At 45.7% G+C, this 13556-nt stretch overlaps 1 protein-coding gene across 6 annotated transcripts in view; it reads left to right on the top strand.

The window, feature by feature from the left end:
• The window catches only part of LOC137525097 (histamine N-methyltransferase A-like), a 345938-nt gene that overhangs the window by 19214 nt on the left and 313168 nt on the right, over positions 1-13556 (top strand). The window contains exon 3 of one of the 6 annotated variants that reach the window (XM_068245909.1): positions 2636-2832. The exons of the other annotated variants lie outside the window; for them this stretch is intronic. The gene's annotated coding sequence lies outside the window, so the exon portion shown is untranslated. The remainder of the gene's footprint in view (positions 1-2635; positions 2833-13556) is intronic. 6 annotated transcript variants of the gene reach the window in all.

The following is a 13556-nucleotide window of genomic DNA, read 5'->3' as shown; positions in this document are numbered from 1 at the left end:
CCCCCTGCGGGGATAAAAAACGCACCACAATAGGAAGAACCGCGGAAAGCCAAATACTTTTCTGTAAGCAGGCAAAAAAGCATTTGGCATGAGACTGCAGTCTGCCGTGGGCAGGTTCAGAAATCCGTCTCAACCAGCCCCAATGCTATGACAGATTTACTGTCAGATCGACTATATCCAACAGGTGCAATCTGGTTTCCGATCGATTTTCCCATCGATTTTCCGTTCACTTCTGGAAATCAGATCAGACCTGTTGGAATAGTTCATACCTCCCAACTTTTTGAGATGAGAAAGAGGGACACTTAAGCCACGCCCCTTCCACACCCCTGGTCACGCCCCAGTCACAACCCTAGACACACATAACGATTTCAAAAGAAAAATATGTTGTTGTTTTTTTCAAACCATACTGATCCTTTCTAACCTGGTTCATTTTCCTTCATTTTAACATTTTAAAATTAGTAATATATCAATTTAAAGGATGGGAATAAAGTTTAGAGTCAATCAAACACATTTTTTAGTAGAGCAATATATATATTTACATAGAAAGAGGGACAAATGAGGAGGAAAGAGGGACAGGGCTCCATAAGAGGGACAGTTTGGAGCTATGAAAGTTGCTCTGACAGTAAATCTGTCAGAAAATTGTATCGTAGCATAAAAGAAGGCCGGACGTAGCTGTAGATCTGGCAAAGCTGTGGTCTGTTTTTAAAAGTTTCAACTGGTTTGGATGCAGAGAACTTTGACAGGATAAGAAACAACAACAGTGCTTGTAGTAAACGCTTTCAGGATATACAGGTATTGGTAATAGTGGATATAGAGCACTTCAGTTTTTCTGTTAGGGAACATATAAGCAGGCGTGAGAGGCAGCATGTGCACCAGGCTCATCTCTGCTTCCTCCAGCTTTTCCCGCTCTCGGGCAGGTCACAAGGACAATGTCAGTCTGCCCTCTCTGCTTGGCAGCAGCATGATAGAATCTCCACTGCCAGCTTAACAGCCTTGTCCACTTTCATCATCTGCTGGCTTTATTGATGTCCGTGAAACCTAGATGACTTCCTGGGACTGAGCAGCTGCCTGTGCAGATGTGAGCGGGAGAGCGGGGCTGTGTGGTGACCACACAGCATATGGCAGCACAACCTGAGCTGGTGCTACAGTAACTGCAGGAGCTGCATCACTACATATACTGACAGGAGGGGTCACAGCCAGGATCACTGCTTCTAACATCAGCATAGACACAAGTGAGGTCAAAGTCACCAAGGGGGGGAAATGACTGCTAAAGGCCTAGTTCACTCATTCATTTTAATGCACTTCTTCTTGAATACTTAAAATATCCATTGAAACCTCATCTTCAAACACGGAATGTTATTGCAGTCGAAAAAAAGTGATTTTACCAATTGAAGTAGATCACAGGCAGTGATGCCAATCTGGACAGGGCTACCTACAAGTCACAGGAGGCCTGTCTGGCCCAGGCCCTCTACAAGTCATGGGAGGATAGTCTGGAACCAGTTGTCCCCCCCTACACATACAAGTCACTTGCACTGGTTCTTCCCACAAGTTGTGAGAAATGTCTGGAGGCCCCGCTCTCCCCCAAGGCATTTGAGGCCAGTCTGGACTGGTCCCTCACAGTCTGCCTCCTCCCCAAGTCATGTGAGGCCAGTCTGGACTGAGTCTCCCATAAGTTATGTGATGACAATCTGATTAAGCCCTCCACAAATCAAGTGAATTCATTCTGGACTGGGCTCCCCACAAGCCATGTGAGGAAAGTCTGGACTTGGCTCCCCACGCGCCATGTGAGGGCAGTTTGGACTGGGCCCCCCACAAGTCATGTGACGATAGTCTGGACTGGGCCCCCCACAAGTCAAGTGACAATAGTCTGGACTGGGCCCCCCACAAACCATGTTAGGAAAGTCGGGACTGGACTCCCCACAAGTCAAGTGAAGACAGTCTGGACTGGGTACCCCCACAAGTTATGTGAGGACAGTGTAGCCTGGGCCCCCCACAAGTCATGTGAGGACAGTCTGGACCGGGCTCCCCACAAGTCATGTGATGACAGTCTGGACTGGGCTCCTCACAAGTCATGTGAGGAGGCCAGTCTGGACTCGACCCCGCCCCCATGATAGATCTTTAGCAACATCCGGCGCCCCAGTGACCCCCGGAAGCCGACATCATCCCTCCTCTCCAATCCTAGGCTACTGGCTCATTTGTAGAGAAGAGGTCCCCAAACTGCCAGCCCATCCCTGTCAGGCAATAGCCCTTGCACGTGTATACAAGGCTTTAGACCTTTCAGGTCTTTTTGGATTAATTGCAGAACTTTTGGATGTTTCTAATGGCATGGCTGGTACATTAGCATATAACCACCATAGCGGGAGAGACAGATGTCAATGACTTTCTGAACTCTTATGGAATATGTCAGCACTATATTAATCAGTGAAATAGATTGAAATTTTATATAATCTTGCGTGACTAATCACTCTTACTCGGGGCAAAAATATCTGAGGCGTTTTAAGGCATTTATGATTTTATGTTTGAAGCCGCTCTGTTGCTAATCCCTTTGTTTATATTCGCTGTGCTTATACATCATCACATCTATGCGGCCGGATGAATAATGCTTTTAATCTGCAAAGTTTTTTAAATTTTTCAGTAACACCTCTAGAAAGCTCTGTGATCTTGACACCCAATATGGGGCCCGCCGACAGTCTCTACGTGGCGTCAAAAGCCGTGAAATTTCCCTTATTGACTTCCCCGCAAGATCGTTTTTCAGATGTCGGTGACTCACGGACCATCAAACGCTTTGATCGGTTATGGCGCGGAAGCACGCCAAGCAGATATAATGGAAAGGTATCGTGTTGTTGGGGTTTGAGCTTCATAAGTGAAAGACGAGTAAGAGAGGTACCGGTGGATGGTGTAAGGTCATAAGAGAGGCCCAGTTCCCAGCCCTAAATCTCTGGGATGGTGAGTAAGGGCTAATCTCCCTGACATGTGCATGAACGGAGAGATTTTGTGGTCAGGACAGCTACTGTGTGTCAGCAAATAATTCTTTTCCCTTTAGACCTTTACGCATCCTGCCAATTTGCTCACCTGTCAGTCAACAGGCCCCGAAAATCCACCAAAAGTCTTTCGGGTTATCCGTCTGGTTGCCGAAAACACTGAGATTCACAGAATAGTTTTTTTTTTCTTTCTCTCTTTTTTTTGTAACCTGTTAAGGACCATATGCTTACACCCCCATAGTGACCAGGCGATTTTTTTCAATTCAGGCCATTGTAGCCTTAAGGGCTCGCTACAGGGCCGTATAACTCAGCACACAAGTGACTCCCCCCCCCCTCCTTTTCTGCCCACCAACAGAGCTTTCTGTTGGTGGGCTCTGATCACTGCTGCCCTGTTTATATTTTTTTTTGGGGGGGGGGGGGTATTAATTTGTCTATTTTATTTTTTCCCACGGTATTCGGCTGTCATAGGCCTCAGCCAGTGACACGGCTGTCCCCAGTACAGCGCTGGCGTAGATTGCAGCTCTGTACAATGTAAATAGACTGCAGTTTCACCGTCTAACAGTCGCCTAGCGGCGATCGCCGCTGGGAGACTCTGCTCTGTCACTCAAGCGGGGATGCAAGCGCATCGGCGTATGCGATCCCCTGCAATCTCCACCCCCAGGACTTTACACCAATTGGCGTGAGGCGGTCGGCAACAGGTTAATAGAACATCAGCTGCCAAAGATTGCTTTCCCCAACCAAGTACCTTCTGCTTTAAGAAAGCAAACCACACTAAGCATTGCTTTTTAGAAGTAGGGCTTTTCGGTCTCTTTTAGTCCTCTGTACTTTCCTTGTATACTTGGGTCACCCCGAGCTGCTTGGTTACTGTGTTGTACTGGTCCAAGCCCTATCCCATAGAGCCATATGAATGCCTGCCATGCACTGATGAGGACTAAAAGTCAGAAACAGGCTGTCTGCATGTGGGGTTGATGTGGTTCTGTAGAATGTATTTGCTATAGGCTTGCTAGACACCAGCGGTTCTGAATGTAAGCCTGGCTTCAGGGGCATAAAGAGATAATTTGCATATTCAGTAGTGGTGCATTGTGGGTAACCACAGATGTTCACTTAAAGCTGGATTATTGCCAGTTTCCTTCTGTTTTATGAAGGCAAATCACACTAAGCATTGGTTTTTAGTAGGAGGGCTTTTCAGTCTCTCTTAGTCCCCTATACTTTCCTAGTGGTTTTGGGTCACCCTGAGCTGGTTATTTACTCTATTTCCCAACCAAGAAAGTCTCAGTTTCATCAGCACACTCTTGATGTTGGGATTTTTTCCATCATGAGTTGTTCTTCTACAATCTCCTCACCCAGAAACTATTTTCCCTGCTTCCCCTCCCCCCCCCCCCCCCCAAAAAAAAGATATGAGCTGAACAAAAAGTGTATATGGACCCTAAATAGTTATGCCACATACTGCAAATACATACATATACCCCAGACGTATACGTGCATAGACCCCAGACCATGTATACCTACATACACACACTTATACCTCCACATAAACAAAATCTGTACAGAGTCTCACTGGAGCAAAACAACTACCCAACCTTCTTGGATTATTTCCCTCCTCCCCCTTAAAGGGAACTTTAACTGAATGGGGGGGGGGGGGGGGGGGGGGGTAAAGAGTTTCACTTACCTGGGGCTATTACCAGCCCCCTGCAGCAGTCCTGTGCCCTCGGAGCCGCTCTGGAATCCTCTGGTACCCCGCTGTCACTTTTTTCATTTTTTAAGACTCACTGCAATTAGTGCTGTTGCGGACCGCAACGCGTACAAAAATACGCGTTGCCGCGTTCCGCACGCGTCTGCAACAGCGCTAATTGCAGTAGGGAGTGCGTCCAATAATATGCATGGAGGCTGGCCGACTGGTGAGTCGTCAAAAACGAAACTAAGTGACAAACTAAATAAACTTAAGTTCAGTTAAGGTTCCCTTTAAAGTGGTCTGAAAGACAGAATTTCTACTTAGCACTAAAAGATTCCTCACAGCTTGAAAGCTACTATCCCAGAAAAAAATTCTAGCAGAACATCACTGAAATGGTTAAACAAAGCACTTTCTCCTGCTATTCAGCTTCAAATCCGCATCCAAACCGTAGATAACAGTATATTTTTTACTTGTTAAACACAAATGTATCAACACTGGAATGTAAACAAACACTCTCCGAGAAACTGTCTCTGCTTCAGGCTCGCACAGTGTGCAGAATAGCTCATTAGAAGGTTTTAATATATAATAAAAAGCAGTTATGATAGAAAAATAATAAAATGCAATGGCAGTAGAGGGCAGTAAAAACTACACTTCGGGAACTTGTAATTTGTAAACAAACAATATTAGGTGTGCCCAAATGTAAATATGATAACTGTATGAGTAATAAAAAGTAGGAAAACACATTTTCATTGAATGTTATGTCAGACTTTCAGACCACCTTAAAGTGTACCTGAGATGAAAGCCATCTCAGGTTCTATACTTACCTGGGGCTTCCTTAAAGAGAACCCAAGGGGGATTTATGAAATCTTAATGAGACACAGAGGCATGTCCTGTGCACAATGACATGCCTCTGTGTCATTCTGGACCGGCCCCAGACCCCCCACCCCGGGCTCTGCTGTTCCCCTTGAAAAATACCACCAGGCTAGCGACAATCTGCCTGTCGCTAGTCTGCTATTTACCGTCTTTCCCCGAAAATAAGACAGTGTCTTATATTAATTTTTGCTCTAAAAGATGTGCTGGGGCTTATTTTCAGGGGATGTCTTATATTTCTAATAGGAAGTGTCTCTCAGTGGAACATTTCCTGTTCCTTTGTACTGTGATGTTCATGGATTTGAAAGTATGCTTCTGTACTGATCAGGCACCTGCCCTGTCTTCCCTGCACACAGCAGATAACCTTGCTGTGTGCTGGGATGACAGGATCAGTGCCCGATTGGCACTGCACCACTTTTCCCCCACTTACTGGCTGCCTCTTCCTTCTCTTTAACTTCCGCTAGGGCTTATTTTCGGTGTAGGGCTTATATTTCAAGCATGCTCAAAATTCCAGCTAGGGCTTATTTTCAGGGTAGGTCTTATTTTCAGGAAAAGAGGGTACCTGAGCTTGTCAATCCTCCAATCAGAAGCTATGCCGCGACCCAGGAAGTGCTTCCTGTAATCCCTACCATAGTCCTAGTATAATGTCCTACAATATTATTGCTGTTGTTATTATTATTATGTATTAATATAGCACTGACATCTTCTGCAGCACTTTACAGAGAACATAGTCCTGTCACTGACTGTCCTCAGAGGAGCTCACAGTCTAATCTCTATGGCCATATGTCTATCACAGTCTAGGGCTAATTTTACGAGAAGGACAATTTACTTTTAACTGTTAACTGTTTTTGAGATCTGGGAGCAAACCAGAGTGTCCAGAGGAAACTAACACGGGGAGAACATACTATTAAGATAGTGGGGGGACCCTGCACTGCAAGGCTAGAAATATATATTCTGCTTTGATTCTGGCTGTAGTGGAGGACAGGTCCACTTTAACGTCGTTCACATTAATCACTGGGATAAAAGATGTGTCTTCCGCTGTGATAGGAAAAAGAAATGACAAATGAGTGTTTTTCTCCCCATACGCTTGTTGTCTAACCTAATTCTGCGCTATGTTTTGTAACCATCTATTGTTTCTGTTTAGCCTAACGGCAAACGTTGTACCGCCACGGGCCCGAGGCAGGGAGATTTGCATAATACGCTATGCAGATTGTCAGGGGTGAGAAAAGATTAATGGGACAGACAGTGAGCTGAAAGAGAGGATATTATTGTGATCTTATCTGACTGAGGAAATAGAACGCTGCCCAGGGAAGAAGGGAAGAATAATAAGGGCTTGTTATACTACCACGGATAATCCCCAGAAGATTGCCAAACTTACTGTCCACCTGCACAACAGTCAGTGTAATTGCTGTAACTGGCAGATACGATCTTTTACAGTAATTGGGCTTTGTTAAAGCAGGATTCAAGTAAACTACCCAGCCCAACAAATATTTAAAATGTAACTACAGCCAGTTTTTTTTATCGTTATTACTTTAGTGATAAGGTGCCCATATATCTCTCAACTTGGCGGCCAATCGATCATCTGATCCAATAATTATTATTGAATGAGATTAAAATCAGTGCCGCCAAGTGCATGACGGATTGATGATGCGACCAATTTCAGGCTGAGATTGGTCGCATGCATTGATCGTACATGATGCAATTTGTCAGCGCGTTGTGGTCGATTGGTGCGCGGCGGTTACGGCGAGCGACAAAACTTCTGGTGCTGCCCCCTAGTGTATAAACCCCCCCCCCCCCCCCCCCGTCTGCATTTATACATTACCTGTCCTGTGTTCCCTATCCTGAATACAGAAGAGAGATGGGCACTGCAACACAGGGCAGGTAATGTATAAATGCACACACAGGGGGTACTTTTATACACAGGGGGGCAGCGGCGGGAAGAGCCGATTCCTGAGAGATTTCATGCTTAAGGGCTGGTTCAGACGGACATCTGCGTAGCGTCGAGTCTGGGGGCGTTGCGGCGGCTGCGCGGTCAGGCTTTCAGTAGCCTTCGGTCGCGTCGTGATGCGGTCGCGTTTTTTTTTTCCCGTAGGGGAACATTAGCCGTCTCGGTTGGCTGCTCCCTGGAAGCTACATGTTGCTTCCAGGGGCAGCCCGAACGCTCGCGAAAATCGGGACCCGAACGCCGCGTTCGGGTAAAAGCGCGCAAAAGCTCGGTGTAAACGCTCCCATTCACTTGAATGGGAGTGTTTACCGCGACGGTCCGAACGCTTGCGGTAAACAGTCCGCAAGCGTCCGTCTGAACCAGCCCTAAAGAGAGTCTGAAGCCAAATTAAAAATGGCTTTTAAGCTTATATTCAGCGGGGGCATGTTTGCTCCTGCTAAAACGCCGCTACCCTGCGGCATAACGAGGGGTCTTTACCCCCCAAATCCCCCCTGCTACCTCCGGGGAGTGCTTCCGTGTGAGGCAGGGCTATGAGCTGCAGCCGCGTCTATCAGCGCGTCTATCAGCGCGGATCTCCGCTTCTCCCCCGCCCCTCTCAGTCTGCCTTCGCTGAGAGGGGCGGGGGAGAGGCGGAGATCCGCCGCTGATAGACGCGGGTGAGGCAGGGCTGCAGCTTATAGCCCTGCCTCACACGGAAGCGCACAGGGGCAGCAAAATCCACAACCAAGTTGGCTGTGGATTTTGCAGGGGGGATTTGGGGGGTAAAGACCCCTCGTTATGCCGCGGGATAGTGGCGTTTTAGCAGGGGCAATCATGTCCCTGCTGAATATAAGCTTAAAAGCCATTTTTAATTTGGCTTCAGACTCTCTTTAAAGGGAACCTAAACTGAAAGGATGTTTCCTTTTAAACAATACCAGTTGCCTGGCAGTAGTGGCTGAATCACACACCTGAAACAAGCATGCAGCTAATCCAGTCTGACTTCAGTCAGAGCACCTGATCTGCACGCTTGTTAAGGGGCTGTGGCTGAAAGTATTAGAGACACAGGATCAGCAGGAGAGTCAGGCAACTGGTATTATTTTAAAAGGAAAAATCCACATCCTTCTCAGTTTAGGTTCCCTTTGAAGGAGAACTGTAGTGAGAGGTATATAGAGGCCGCTAAATACCAGTTGCCTGGTTATCCTGCTGACCCTCTGCCTCTAATACTTTTAGCCATAACCCCTGAACAAGCATGCAGATCAGGTGTTTCTGACATTTTTGTCAGATCTGACAAGATTAGCTGCATGCTTGTTTCTGGTGTTTCTGCAGGCAGATAACTCAGCAGGAAGGCCAGGTAACTGGTATTGCTTAAAAGGAAATCAATATGGCAGCCTCCATATACCTCTCACTACAGTTCTCCTTTAAATCGATCGGGTATCGGCCTACTTTCTATGGACAGCCGAAAGATTATTATTATTATTTTATTTATATAGCGCCAACATCTTCCGAAGCGCTGTACAAAGTACAAGACAAATATTGGGGAACAAATATACATGAGAAATGCAACACACTGTACAGTCATGACATTCAATAGTAGAAATACAAATACGGTACATACTGTACATATTTAATGTGTAGTTTGAGATCTCTAAAGTTGGTACATGTGGTAAATGACAGCAGTATGACAAACGCTAGGAGGAGGTCCCTGCCCTTGCGAGCTTACAATCTATTTATCACAATTTCTGATCTATAAATACAACACAACACTAACCCTGAAAAGATAGCTTCTAAAACATAACTTTTATTCAATATTTAAAACTAAGCTGCACACAGTATACAAACTGATTGACCATAATGAGGGAAGGAACTAATGCTGGGTACACAGTGCGTTTTTTTTCAGTCGATTTTCCGTCAGATCGATTTCCGATGCGATTTCCGATTCGATTCTGTTAACATTATTTATCTATTTCCATTCACTTCTATGAGAAATTGTTCAGAAAAACGATCGGACACGTCGGAAATTATCTATCGAACCATCTATCTAACACAAACTTGTATGGTGTGTACCTAGCATAATATAGTGTCAGATCCTCTTAGCTTTATATAAGTTAGGGTTAGGCTATTGGGATCTGAATCCATGTACCCTCGATTGATATGCTACTATTTACATTAAAAACCCCCACCAACCCAACATGTTTCACCCCTCTTAATTGGAGGCTTCATCAGGGGAAAATAGTGCCCAGTGCTAAGGGTGCGAAGTGCAAAGACAGCAATCAAAAATACATTTCATTTCAGTATCTAACAATCAATTAGAGCAACGTGCTCTCATGTTCATCAGCTGCTGAGTCAGGTCAGTATTGGAGCAAGCATCTTACGAGGAAACTTGCATGCAGGCGTTCAGGTCTCAGCTGCAAATCCCGAGTGTGCACAGGTGTGTCACGATGTTGCTTGTCTGACACCCGCAGATCTCTAAGCGACACTGACGAATGAGCTCATTCTACTCGCTCTCACTCCACCGGCTGGACGCCACTCTATCATGCGCTGATCTGTTGTCCCTTTTCTCCCATCTATTAATGCCGGGTTTACATCTCTTTTTTGCGTTGCGGTGTGGATGCGATGCTTACCCTTAAAATGGCTTAGACTACAATGGACACATATGACTATGGGATTAGATTACTATGTACAGCGCTGCTGAAGATGTCAGCGCTATAAAAGCACTGAATAATAATCAGGTAGAGTTAGGCACCGACATGTATGAGCCTGTCTGTTGGAGAAATGCATCTATTTCCCTAGGAACCGCTGTTGTTTATGATTTGGCCACAACTCCGGTTCTGCTATGCAGCCACAGCCCGATTCGCTAAGTCGTGCCATGGATGGCTGTAGTGATTCAGCTACGTGCTGCAGAAATCTGCCGCATGCTGTTCAGATTTGTGCCGCAGTGCGATCTGGACGGCACTTCACTGAAGTGATAGGCAGCATTTTCCCGCCCCTCTCATATGTGGGGAAACGCTCTAGAATTACCTCCTCACATTCACGTATTCAAGATTTCTCACATGCTTCACCCCTTCTCTGGAATACCTTTCCACAACAGATCCATCACTCTCCAACCTTTGCTATCTTTAAACGCTCCCTCAAAACTCACTTTTTCCGTCAAGCATACACTCTAACTTCAATATCCTTTGACCTTCGACCACGTTGTGCTCCTACTAGATAACCTAAACACACTGCCTCTAGGCATGAATATTGTATACTACCCCACCTCTTGTCACTTTTTCCGTCAAGCATACACTCTAACTTCAATATCCTTTGACCTTCGACCACGTTGTGCTCCTACTAGATAACCTAAACACACTGCCTCTAGGCATGAACATTGTATACTACCCCACCTCTTGTCCCCCCGTCCCCCCCCCCCCCCCCCCCCCGCCATTCCTTTACATTTTAAGCTTGCAAGGGCAGAGCTATCTAACTGTGTGTTTTGTTACACATTTTTTCATAATTAATTTTGTCACTGTAATTGCTAATTCTGTATTTTGTACCAACTCTGTATTTCATATATTGGTGTATTCCATTGCGTTATTATGTACTGCATGTTTGTTTCTTACTTTGTACAGCGCCATGGAATATGTTGGTGCTTTATATATCAATAATTACAATAATTATAATAGGCCCATAGGGACACAGAGAGCAAGAACAAGATATACCTGAATCCATTGAGACAATTCAGTTTCCCGCACTGGTGATAATACAACACATGTTTTTGGGCGGCAAAAGCTCTTCTCCAGGAAAGGCATCCTGCTCTGAAAACCTCCAGGTTATAAGTGTGGCAGCTGACAGGACTATTGCCACATGAAAGACATTTACCCTGGAGAAAGCTCTCCATTTGCTGCAGCAGAGATTGCCAGTGTCATTTCCCAAGCAGAGGAACATATGGAGGTGACACAAAAGGGAAGGCCTCGTCCATTTGACTCCACTGAAGGCTTCTGTCTCCAGGCCTGGAGCCCGTTTAACAAGCCTGAACAGGCAAATGCTTCCACATAAAATGAAAATAGATTTATAATGAGGTTTATGGAACAGAAACTTCTGCAATTTGTTCTGCTCCAGCAAATTCTCCCTCTCCCAAGTGTGAAGCCGCCAAACGTAGTGCTGGAAGATCATAACATTTTATGTCCTCTAAAAAGGACAAGATTTATGTTGGAAAAGTAAAGCTATGTACCCATGTCGCGATTTTCCCGACGACCGACGATTTTTCGAGTGCCGATCGGTCGTGTCCACGTTATCACGACGTGGGTACAGTCACTTTACCATGCGAATGTCGCTTAGCGTCGTACCACAATACCGACCATCATGACAGATTGGATCTCTAAGATCCTCGATGACTCCTGCGCAAAGTGCCATGATTGCTTGAAGTCTCGTTTGCTCCCAACGTGTAGGATCACGTGACATGCATACCCGCTGGCAGGAAGAAGTGTTGCTTGACGAACGTCGTCAAGGGGACGTCGCAGGGCGCCTCGGGTGGTGAGTACTGTGCATAAGTGTGATCCGTGACCTACAATTTACGTTATTATTAGAATTAAGGTGCCCATACATCTGTCAATGTATGGGCAGATTCGAACAAGAGACAGATCTTTTTCTGATGAAATCTGTTCGGAGAGAGAGGTCTGTTACATAGTTACATAGTTATTTGGGTTGAAAAAAGACATACGTCCATCGAGTTCAACCAGAAAACAAAGTACAACACCAGCCTGCTCCCTCACATATCCCTGTTGATCCAGAGGAAGGGGAAAAACCCTTACAAGGCATGGTCCAATTAGCCCCAAAAGGGAAAAATTCCTTCCTGACTCCAGATGGCAATCAGATAAAATCCCTGGATCACCATCATTAGGCATTACCTAGTAATTGTAGCCATGGATGTCTTTCATCGCAAGGAAAGCATCTAAGCCCCCTGTAAATGCAGGTATAGAATTTGCCATAACTACTTCCTGCGGCAATGCATTCCACGTCTGTTGCCTGCCCATACACCACAGGCCCATCCCAAATCAATTGCATGCTGAAATTGTTCCGTTATCGGCTTTGTGATGCTGCATCTGCTGTCCCCCCAATCCTGAATGTTACCCCGACCCCCCAGTCCTCAGTTACCTGTCTGCATCTACCACTTGTCCGCCATTGTCTCCGCGCTGGGTCTTTCATCCATACACGTGGTTGCCAGAGTAACATGGGCACGTGTGTGACGTCACATACGCGCTTACGTTTAGGGCCATGACCCTCATGGTTTGCTGTCTGTGAACCTCGTTGCATTGTGGGAGATTACGGCTCTTTGCAACTGCCAAGCAAGCAAAATCTCACTCTGTGCATAGAACTCTCAGTAAACAAACATTCCGCACAGATCACCTGACTGGACTAAAGATGTCATCACCAGTAGTGATCATTTTCAGAATGTAAATCAGGGAGAGGAAAGATTTTTCACCTTGGGCAAACACTGACTAATTAATTTATAAATTACTATTGTAAAAACAATTATTATTTAGTATTTATATAGCGCCAACATCTTCCGCAGCGCTATACAGAGTATATTGTCTTGTCACATAACTGTCCCTGAGAGGGGCTCACTATCCAATCCCTACCATAATCATATGTCTATGTATGTATCGGGTAATGTATGTATTATAATCTAGAGCCAATTTAGGGGGAAGCCAATTAACTTATCTGTATATTTTTGGGATGTGGGAGGAAACTGGAGTGCCCAGAGGAAACCCAGGCAGACACATGGCGATCATACATACTCCATGCAGATAGTGCCCTGGCTGGGATTTGAAACGGGGACCCAGCGCTGCAAGGCGAGAGTGCTAACCACTACACAACCATTTTATTCATTCCGTTATATTCAGTACAGGTCCTCTTTAAAGGGACAGTAGTGGCGTGGCTGTCACGGTTTGTCTAGACAGGTGCCTGCTGGGATAGACGATAAGGATGTCTATCAGGCCATGTAAACAAGCCTCTTACTGCCATATTAGAGTTATATCAGCAGAGGCTGATACATCCCAAACAGCAGCCAGCAGGCTATGCGAGCGCCCAGAACAAGAATACGCCATTGAATGCAGAGTCAGGGGAAGCA

The sequence above is a fragment of the Hyperolius riggenbachi genome, chromosome 7, assembly GCF_040937935.1.
Source record: "Hyperolius riggenbachi isolate aHypRig1 chromosome 7, aHypRig1.pri, whole genome shotgun sequence".
Lineage (NCBI taxonomy): Eukaryota > Metazoa > Chordata > Amphibia > Anura > Hyperoliidae > Hyperolius > Hyperolius riggenbachi.
The sequence above is the reverse complement of the archived record's forward strand: the minus strand, read 5'-3'. Positions and strand labels throughout refer to the sequence as shown.